This window comes from Hypanus sabinus (assembly GCF_030144855.1).
Source record: "Hypanus sabinus isolate sHypSab1 chromosome 24 unlocalized genomic scaffold, sHypSab1.hap1 SUPER_24_unloc_17, whole genome shotgun sequence".
Lineage (NCBI taxonomy): Eukaryota > Metazoa > Chordata > Chondrichthyes > Myliobatiformes > Dasyatidae > Hypanus > Hypanus sabinus.
The window spans coordinates 328,188-339,164 of record NW_026778930.1 but is presented as its reverse complement, the minus strand read 5'-3'; positions in this window follow the sequence as shown (position 1 = coordinate 339,164).

Genomic DNA, 10,977 nt, shown 5'->3' with positions numbered 1-10,977 from the left:
ACTTACTTAAGAGTAACGGTGTCCACGGCCTTAATATTGCAAGTTTATAGACACGTTTATTGACATAAATCGCCAGCGTTCGTTCCCGTGACTTTAATATTCCAGGTGAAATGACGGCGTAACTTTCTGAACATAAAACGTGCGGATATTTAAACGTAACACCGTTATTCTGATTAGTTCAAACTGCCGAGACGTTACCAGTTTATTCTGTTCTGCAGCTGCGGAGTCCACACGGCATTTGGCGGGAGTTGCTCCGGATTTCCAGCATCTGCAGACTTTCTCCTGCTTATGATTTCTTAAATATAATGTTAACATTTGAAGTGATTGTTCTAGTTACCTTAGCATTTAATGGAGATTTTATTTTTAACATAATCTTAAGTATTATAAGTGATTATCTGTAACATAGTAAAAAATTCAAATTCAATGCTATCATTCCAAGTAACTATTTTAATTACCGAACGCTGCATCTTCAATGCAGTTTAATCAAGATGCAGATTCGCCAACTTTAATCATCAGGGTTTATTCACATTTGGGGCAAGTCTTTCCAATTTTTGAGCAGCGAATGTGCGAATGCTTCAATATCTCAATCATAACCTGAGTATTAATTTAAGCTTTCAAGCAGAAAGGATTTTTAACAGAATATAAACATTTGAAATAATTAGTTCCAATTTTATTATCATTAATAGCGGGGATTTTGATGTGTCTTTGATATTCTTTAGTGTAAATTGAAATGTTTCATATATTAATACACTAAGCACTTGTTTCAAACTTTTACATAAATTGGGGATAACAGTGTTTGTAAGTAATTAGCATGGATCTTGGGCATTTTAAGAGAACAATTTTCTAAAATAAACTGTTTAAAACAATTAAGACTTTTTAAGATGACGATTTTCTAATATAATATTTTAAGGTAATTTTAAGAGATCAATTTTTAATATAACAATTTTCTAATACAGCAATTTTAGGATAATGAAGATAATCTTATTTTTAACTTCGGAAACATAGCCCGGATAAATATGCCCACTGTCTTCCGATTTCGTGTTTTTCACTCGTTCCTTTGCCGATTTACTTTTGCATTGGGGTGGAGTGGGGTGGGGAGGGGGGGTGTTGGCGATTTACTTTTGCATTGGGGTGGAGTGGGGTGGGGAGGGGGGGTGTTGGCGATTTACTTTTGCATTGGGGTGGAGTGGGGTGGGGAGGGGGGGTGTTGCCGATTTACTTTTGCATTGGGGTGGAGTGGGGTGGGGAGGGGGGTGTTGGCGATTTACTTTTGCATTGGGGTGGAGTGGGGTGGGGAGGGGGGGTGTTGGCGATTTACTTTTGCATTGGGGTGGAGTGGGGTGGGGAGGGGGGTGTTGGCGATTTACTTTTGCATTGGGGTGGAGTGGGGTGGGGAGGGGGGGTGTTGGCGATTTACTTTTGCATTGGGGTGGAGTGGGGTGGGGAGGGGGGGGGTGTTGGCGATTTACTTTTGCATTGGGGTGGAGTGGGGTGGGGAGGGGGGGTGTTGGCGATTTACTTTTGCATTGGGGTGGAGTGGGGTGGGGAGGGGGGGTGTTGCCGATTTACTTTTGCATTGGGGTGGAGTGGGGTGGGGAGGGGGGGTGTTGGCGATTTACTTTTGCATTGGGGTGGAGTGGGGTGGGGAGGGGGGTGTTGGCGATTTACTTTTGCATTGGGGTGGAGTGGGGTGGGGAGGGGGGGTGTTGGCGATTTACTTTTGCATTGGGGTGGAGTGGGGTGGGGAGGGGGGGTGTTGGCGATTTACTTTTGCATTGGGGTGGAGTGGGGTGGGGAGGGGGGGTGTTGGCGATTTACTTTTGCATTGGGGTGGAGTGGGGTGGGGAGGGGGGTGTTGGCGATTTACTTTTGCATTGGGGTGGAGTGGGGTGGAGAGGGGGGGTGTTGGCGATTTACTTTTGCATTGGGGTGGAGTGGGGTGGGGAGGGGGGTGTTGGCGATTTACTTTTGCATTGGGGTGGAGTGGGGTGGGGAGGGGGGTGTTGGCGATTTACTTTTGCATTGGGGTGGAGTGGGGTGGGGAGGGGGGGTGTTGGCGATTTACTTTTGCATTGGGGTGGAGTGGGGTGGGGAGGGGGGGTGTTGGCGATTTACTTTTGCATTGGGGTGGAGTGGGGTGGGGAGGGGGGGTGTTGGCGATTTACTTTTGCATTGGGGTGGAGTGGGGTGGGGAGGGGGGTGTTGGCGATTTACTTTTGCATTGGGGTGGAGTGGGGTGGAGAGGGGGGGTGTTGGCGATTTACTTTTGCATTGGGGTGGAGTGGGGTGGGGAGGGGGGTGTTGGCGATTTACTTTTGCATTGGGGTGGAGTGGGGTGGGGAGGGGGGGGTGTTGGCGATTTACTTTTGCATTGGGGTGGAGTGGGGTGGGGGGGGGGGGTGTTGGCGATTTACTTTTGCATTGGGGTGGAGTGGGGTGGGGAGGGGGGGTGTTGGCGATTTACTTTTGCATTGGGGTGGAGTGGGGTGGGGAGGGGGGGTGTTGCCGATTTACTTTTGCATTGGGGTGGAGTGGGGTGGGGAGGGGGGGTTTTGCCGATTTACTTTTGCATTGGGGTGGAGTGGGGTGGGGAGGGGGGGGTGTTGGCGATTTACTTTTGCATTGGGGTGGAGTGGGGTGGGGAGGGGGGGTGTTGGCGATTTACTTTTGCATTGGGGTGGAGTGGGGTGGGGAGGGGGGGTGTTGGCGATTTACTTTTGCATTGGGGTGGAGTGGGGTGGGGAGGGGGGGTGTTGGCGATTTACTTTTGCATTGGGGTGGAGTGAGGTGGGGAGGGGGGGTGTTGGCGATTTACTTTTGCATTGGGGTGGAGTGAGGTGGGGAGGGGGGGTGTTGGCGATTTACTTTTGCATTGGGGTGGAGTGGGGTGGGGAGGGGGGGTGTTGGCGATTTACTTTTGCATTGGGGTGGAGTGGGGTGGGGAGGGGGGGTGTTGGCGAATTACTTTTGCATTGGGGTGGAGTGGGGTGGGGAGGGGGGGTGTTGGCGAATTACTTTTGCATTGGGGTGGAGTGGGGTGGGGAGGGGGGTGTTGGCGATTTACTTTTGCATTGCGGTGGAGTGGGGTGGGGAGGGGGGGTGTTGGCGATTTACTTTTGCATTGGGGTGGAGTGGGGTGGGGAGGGGGGGTGTTGGCGATTTACTTTTGCATTGGGGTGGAGTGGGGTGGGGAGGGGGGGTGTTGGCGATTTACTTTTGCATTGGGGTGGAGTGAGGTGGGGAGGGGGGGTGTTGGCGATTTACTTTTGCATTGGGGTGGAGTGGGGTGGGGAGGGGGGGTGTTGGCGATTTACTTTTGCATTGGGGTGGAGTGGGGTGGGGAGGGGGGGTGTTGCCGATTTACTTTTGCATTGGGGTGGAGTGGGGTGGGGAGGGGGGGGTGTTGGCGATTTACTTTTGCATTGGGGTGGAGTGGGGTGGGGAGGGGGGGTGTTGGCGATTTACTTTTGCATTGGTGTGGAGTGGGGTGGGGAGGGGGGGGTGTTGGCGAATTACTTTTGCATTGGGGTGGAGTGGGGTGGGGAGGGGGGGTGTTGGCGAATTACTTTTGCATTGGGGTGGAGTGGGGTGGGGAGGGGGGGTGTTGGCGATTTACTTTTGCATTGGGGTGGAGTGGGGTGGGAAGGGGGGGTGTTGGCGATTTACTTTTGCATTGGGGTGGAGTGGGGTGGGGAGGGGGGGGTGTTGGCGGTTTACTTTTGCATTGGGGTGGAGTGGGGTGGGGAGGGGGGGTGTTGGCGATTTACTTTTGCATTGGGGTGGAGTGAGGTGGGGAGGGGGGGTGTTGGCAATTTACTTTTGCATTGGGGTGGAGTGGGGTGGGGAGGGGATGTGTTGCCGATTTACTTTTGCATTGGGGTGGAGTGGGGTGGGGAGGGGGGGGTGTTGGCGATTTACTTTTGCATTGGGGTGGAGTGGGGTGGGGAGGGGGGGTGTTGGCGAATTACTTTTGCATTGGGGTGGAGTGGGGTGGGGAGGGGGGGTGTTGGCGATTTACTTTTGCATTGGGGTGGAGTGGGGTGGGGAGGGGGGGTGTTGGCGATTTACTTTTGCATTGGGGTGGAGTGGGGTGGGGAGGGGGGGTGTTGGCGATTTACTTTTGCATTGGGGTGGAGTGGGGTGGGGAGGGGGGGTGTTGGCGATTTACTTTTGCATTGGGGTGGAGTGGGGTGGGGAGGGGGGGTGTTGGCGATTTACTTTTGCATTGGGGTGGAGTGGGGTGGGGAGGGGGGGTGTTGGCGATTTACTTTTGCATTGGGGTGGAGTGGGGTGGGGAGGGGGGTTGTTGGCGATTTTCTTTCATTGCTCTCAGGGTTGGATACTGCATACGTACTTTGACAATAAATGTACTTTGAATACTTGAATAAACTGTGAGGATGTTTCAAGATGGCAAAATATGATGTGGAGAAATGTTTAAATGTGCAGACTTTTAGTGCAATGTCTTTCTGTCCAATTTGATTGACATCATTGTCAGGAGATTTCTAAATGTGATACCAATACCCTAAGTACTGTAATTATTTCTCACTATCTTAGCATGTACAGTAGTGAAGTTTTACAATAAGAGTCAGATGTGAATTAATTTTCTTTAATTCACGGACTGTGAGGAATTTTGGTTGCTATGTTCACATTTTGAACATTTTTTACCACGGAAACTGAAAGGAATTTAAAATGTAATGTTGACATTCTAGACAATTATTGTTGAATTTCACATGAATCGTGAAGATTTATTAACGAATATTAAAGGTGTAATGAATTATTCATTAACACTCACTGGCAATAACTTTATCTGATTCTAAACATTCGTTGCGCACAGCATTGTGGGAGTGCCGAGCAAGCCGGGCAGCCTCTGTGGAGCAGAGTGAACAGTCGGGCCGAGACCCTTCATTAAGCTCTGACCTACCCCTCCAGCACATGGCGTGTGTTATTCTAGAAATTAATTGTACTTTTCTAAATGTACAATCAGAAAAGGTTAAAGCTAACTTTTTAAATAATTATTTCTGTACACCTCTACCTTGTACTAATGATACCATTAGTAAATGATTAGCGTCATCGAGCACTGATACAGGCTATTCAGACTCCGGTACTGATACAGCCTATTCAGACTCCGGTACTGATACAGGCTATTCAGACTCCGGTACTGATACAGGCTATTCAGACTCCGGTACTGATACAGGCTATTCAGCCTCCGGTACTGATACAGGCTATTCAGACTCCGGTACTGATACAGGCTATTCAGACTCCGGTACTGATACAGGCTATTCAGACTCCGGTACTGATACAGGCTATTCAGCCTCCGGTACTGATACAGGCTATTCAGACTCCGGTACTGATACAGGCTATTCAGACTCTGGTACTGATACAGGCTATGCAGACTCCGGTACTGATACAGGCTATTCAGACTCCGGTACTGATACAGGCTATTCAGCCTCCGGTACTGAATCAGGCTATTCAGACTCCGGTACTGATACAGGCTATTCAGACTCTGGTACTGATACAGGCTATGCAGACTCCGGTACTGATACAGGCTATTCAGACTCCGGTACTGATACAGGCTATTCAGCCTCCGGTACTGATACAGGCTATTCAGACTCCGGTACTGATACAGGCTATTCAGACTCTGGTACTGATACAGGCTATGCAGACTCCGGTACTGATACAGGCTATTCAGACTCCGGTACTGATACAGCCTATGCAGCCTCTGATACTGATACAGGCTATTCAGACTCCGGTACTGATACAGGCTATTCAGCCTCCGGTACTGATACAGGCTATTCAGACTCCGGTACTGATACAGGCTATTCAGACTCTGGTACTGATACAGGCTATGCAGACTCCGGTACTGATACAGGCTATTCAGACTCCGGTACTGATACAGCCTATTCAGACTCCGGTACTGATACAGGCTATTCAGACTCTGGTACTGATACAGGCTATGCAGACTCCGGTACTGATACAGCCTATTCAAGCTCCGGTACTGATACAGGCTATTCAGACTCCGGTACTGATACAGGCTATTCAGACTCTGGTACTGATACAGGCTATGCAGACTCCGGTACTGATACAGCCTATTCAAGCTCCGTTACTGATACAGGCTATTCAGACTCCGGTACTGATACAGGCTATTCAGACTTTGGTACTGATACAGCCTATTCAAACTCCGGTACTGATACAGGCTATTCAGACTCCGGTACTGATACAGCCTATTCAGACTCCGGTACTGATACAGGCTATTCAGACCGGTACTGATACAGCCTATTCAGTCTCCGGTACTGATACAGCCTATTTAGACTCCGGTACTGATATAGGCTAATCAGACTCCGGTACTGATACAGGCTATTCAGACTCCGGTACTGATACAGGCTATGCAGACTCCGGTACTGATACAGCCTATTCAGACTCCGGTACTGATATAGGCTATTCAGACTCCGGTACTGATACAGGCTATTCAGACTCCGGTACTGATACAGCCTATTCAGACTCCGGTACTGATACAGCCTATTTAGACTCCGGTACTGATACAGACTATGCAGACTCCAGTACTGATACAGGCTATTCAGACTCCGGTACTGATATAGCCTATTCAGACTCCGGTACTGATACAGGCTATTCAGCCTCCGGTACTGATACAAGCTATGCAGACTCCGGTACTGATACAGCCTATTCAGACTCCGGTACTGATACAGGCTATTCAGACTCCGGTACTGATATAGGCTATTCAGACTCCGGTACTGATATAGGCTATTCAGACACCGGTACTGATACAGCCTATTCAGACTCCGGTACTGATATAGGCTATTCAGACCCCGGTACTGATACAGCCTATTCAGACTCCGGTACTGATACAGGCTATTCAGACTCCGGTACTGATACAGGCTATTCAGCCTCCGGTACTGATACAGGCTATTCAGACTCCGGTACTGATACAGCCTATTCAGACTCCGGTACTGATACAGGCTATTCAGACTCCGGTACTGATACAGGCTATTCAGACTCCGGTACTGATACAGCCTATTCAGCCTCTGATACTGATACAGGCTATTCAGACTCCGGTACTGATACAGCCTATTCAGACTCCGGTACTGATACAGGCTATTCAGACTCCGGTACTGATACAGCCTATTCAGACTCCGGTACTGATACAGCCTATTCAGACTTCGGTACTGATACAGGCTATTCAGACTCCGGTACTGATACAGGCTATTCAGACTCCGGTACTGATACAGGCTATTCAGACTCCGGTACTGATACAGGCTATTCAGACTCCGGTACTGATACAGGCTATTCAGACTCCGGTACTGATACAGGCTATTCAGACTCCGGTACTGATACAGGCTATTCAGACTCCGGTACTGATACAGGCTATTCAGACTCCGGTACTGATACAGCCTATTCAAACTCCGGTACTGATACAGGCTATTCAGACTCCGGTACTGATTCAGGCTATTCAGACACCGGTACTGATACAGCCTATTCAGACTCCGGTACTGATATAGGCTATTCAGACACCGGTACTGATACAGCCTATTCAGACTCCGGTACTGATATAGGCTATTCAGACTCCGGTACTGATACAGCCTATTCAGACTCCGGTACTGATACAGGCTTTTCAGACTCCTGTACTGATACAGCCTATTCAGACTCCGGTACTGATACAGGCTATTCAGACTCCGGTACTGATACAGCCTATTCAGACTCCGGTACTGATTCAGGCTTTTCAGACTCCTGTACTGATACAGCCTATTCAGACTCCGGTACTGATATAGGCTATTCAGACTCCGGTACTGATACAGCCTATTCAGACTCCGGTCCTGATACAGGCTATTCAGACTCCGGTACTGATACAGCCTATTCAGACTCCAGTACTGATACAGGCTATTCAGACTCCGGTACTGATACAGGCTATGCAGACTCCGGTACTGATACAGCCTATTCAGACTCCGGTACTGATACAGCCTATTCAGACTCCGGTACTGATACAGGCTATGCAGACTCCGGTACTGATACAGGCTATTCAGACTCCGGTACTGATACAGCCTATTCAGACTCTGGTACTGATATGGGCTATTCAGACTCCGGTACTGATACAGCCTGTGTAAAAATGACTTTGCAATAATCTTATTTGCCGACAGATGTATTTGCAAATAATGTACTGTTTTGTTCTGCGGTAAGTGCAGTGACTAAAGTGTAGTGTTTTACTGTGAAAAACGCGCTCGAGATTCTATGGTGTTGTGGTGCTTTACTTAACATTGTTTTAGATTTACTTTAATCGTCGTCCGGTTTCACAGACATGGTGGCATGGTAGTGGTTAGCACAATGTTTACAGTACCAGTGACCAGGTTCGATTCCCATCACACGGTAGTGTAGTGGTTAGCACAATGTTTACAGTACCAGTGACCCGGGTTCAATTCCCATCACACGGTAGTGTAGTGGTTAGCACAATGTTTACAGTACCACTGACCCGGGTTCAGTTCCCATCACACTGTAGTGTAGTGGTTAGCACAGTGTTTACAGTACAAGTGACCCGGGTTCCATTCCCATCACACGGTAGTGTAGTGGTTAGCACAATGTTTACAGTACCAGTGACTCGGGTTCAGTTCCCATCACACTGTAGTGTAGTGGTTAGCACAGTGTTTACAGTACAAGTGACCCGGGTTCCATTCCCATCACACGGTAGTGTAGTGGTTAGCACAATGTTTACAGTACCAGTGACTCGGGTTCAATTCCCATCACACGGTAGTGTAGTGGTTAGCACAATGTTTACAGTACCAGTGACCCGGGTTCAATTCCCATCACACGGTAGTGTAGTGGTTAGCACAGTGTTTACAGTACCAGTGACCCGCGTTCAATTCCCATCACACGGTAGTGTAGTGGTTAGCACAGTGTTTACAGTACCGGTGACCCGGGTTCGATTCCCATCACATGGTAGTGTAGTGGTTAGCACAATGTTTACAGTACCAGTGACCCGGGATCAATTCCTATCACACTGTAGTGTAGTGGTTAGCACAGTGTTTACAGTACCAGTGACCCGGGTTCAATTCCTATCACACTGTAGTGTAGTGGTTAGCACAATGTTTACAGTACCAGTGACCCGGGTTCAATTCCCATCACACTGTAGTGTAGTGGTTAGCACAATGTTTACAGTATCAGTGACCCGGGTTCTATTCCTATCACACGGTAGTGTAGTGGTTAGCACAATGTTTACAGTACCAGTGACCAGGTTCAATTCCCATCACACGGTAGTGTAGTGGTTAGCACAGTGTTTACAGTACAAGTGACCCGGGTTCCATTCCCATCACACGGTAGTGTAGTGGTTAGCACAGTGTTTACAGTACAAGTGACCCGGGTTCCATTCCCATCACACGGTAGTGTAGTGGTTAGCACAATGTTTACAGTACCAGTGACCCGGGTTCAATTCCCATCACACGGTAGTGTAGTGGTTAGCACAATGTTTACAGTACCAGTGACCCGGGTTCAATTCCCATCACACGGTAATGTAGTGGTTAGCACAATGTTTACAGTACCACTGACCCGGGTTCAGTTCCCATCACACTGTAGTGTAGTGGTTAGCACAGTGTTTACAGTACAAGTGACCCGGGTTCCATTCCCATCACACGGTAGTGTAGTGGTTAGCACAATGTTTACAGTACCAGTGACCCGGGTTCAATTCCCATCACACTGTAGTGTAGTGGTTAGCACAATGTTTACAGTACCAGTGACCCGGGTTCAATTCCCATCACACTGTAGTGTAGTGGTTAGCACAATGTTTACAGTACAAGTGACCCGGGTTCCATTCCCATCACACGGTAGTGTAGTGGTTAGCACAATGTTTACAGTACCAGTGACTCGGGTTCAATTCCCATCACACGGTCGTGTAGTGGTTAGCACAATATTTACAGTACCAGTGACCCGGGTTCAATTCCCATCACACGGTAGTGTAGTGGTTAGCACAGTGTTTACAGTACCAGTGACCCGCGTTCAATTCCCATCACACGGTAGTGTAGTGGTTAGCACAGTGTTTACAGTACCGGTGACCCGGGTTCGATTCCCATCACATGGTAGTGTAGTCGTTAGCACAATGTTTACAGTACCAGTGAACCGGGATCAATTCCTATCACACTGTAGTGTAGTGGTTAGCACAGTGTTTACAGTACCAGTGACCCGGGTTCAATTCCTATCACACTGTAGTGTAGTGGTTAGCACAATGTTTACAGTACCAGTGACCCGGGTTCAATTCCTATCACACTGTAGTGTAGTGGTTAGCACAATGTTTACAGTACCAGTGACACAGGTTCAATTCCCATTACACGGTAGTGTAGTGGTTAGCACAATGTTTACAGTATCAGTGACCCGGGTTCTATTCCTATCACACGGTAGTGTAGTGGTTAGCACAATGTTTACAGTACCAGTGACCAGGTTCAATTCCCATCACACGGTAGTGTAGTGGTTAGCACAGTGTTTACAGTACAAGTGACCCGGGTTCCATTCCCATCACACGGTAGTGTAGTGGTTAGCACAGTGTTTACAGTACAAGTGACCCGGGTTCCATTCCCATCACACGGTAGTGTAGTGGTTAGCACAATGTTTACAGTACCAGTGACCCGGGTTCAATTCCCATCACACGGTAGTGTAGTGGTTAGCACAATGTTTACAGTACCAGTGACCCGGGTTCGATTCCCATCACACGGTAGTGTAGTGGTTAGCACAATGTTTACAGTACCAGTGACCCGGGTTCCATTCCCATCACACGGTAGTGTAGTGGTTAGCACAATGTTTACAGTACCAGTGACCCGGGTTCAATTCCGATCACACGGTAGTGTAGTGGTTAGCACAATGTTTACCGTACCAGTGACCCGGGTTCAATTCCCATCACACGGTAGTGTAGTGGTTAGCACAGTGTTTACAGTACCAGTGACCCGCGTTCAATTCCCATCACACGGTAGTGTAGTGGTTAGCACA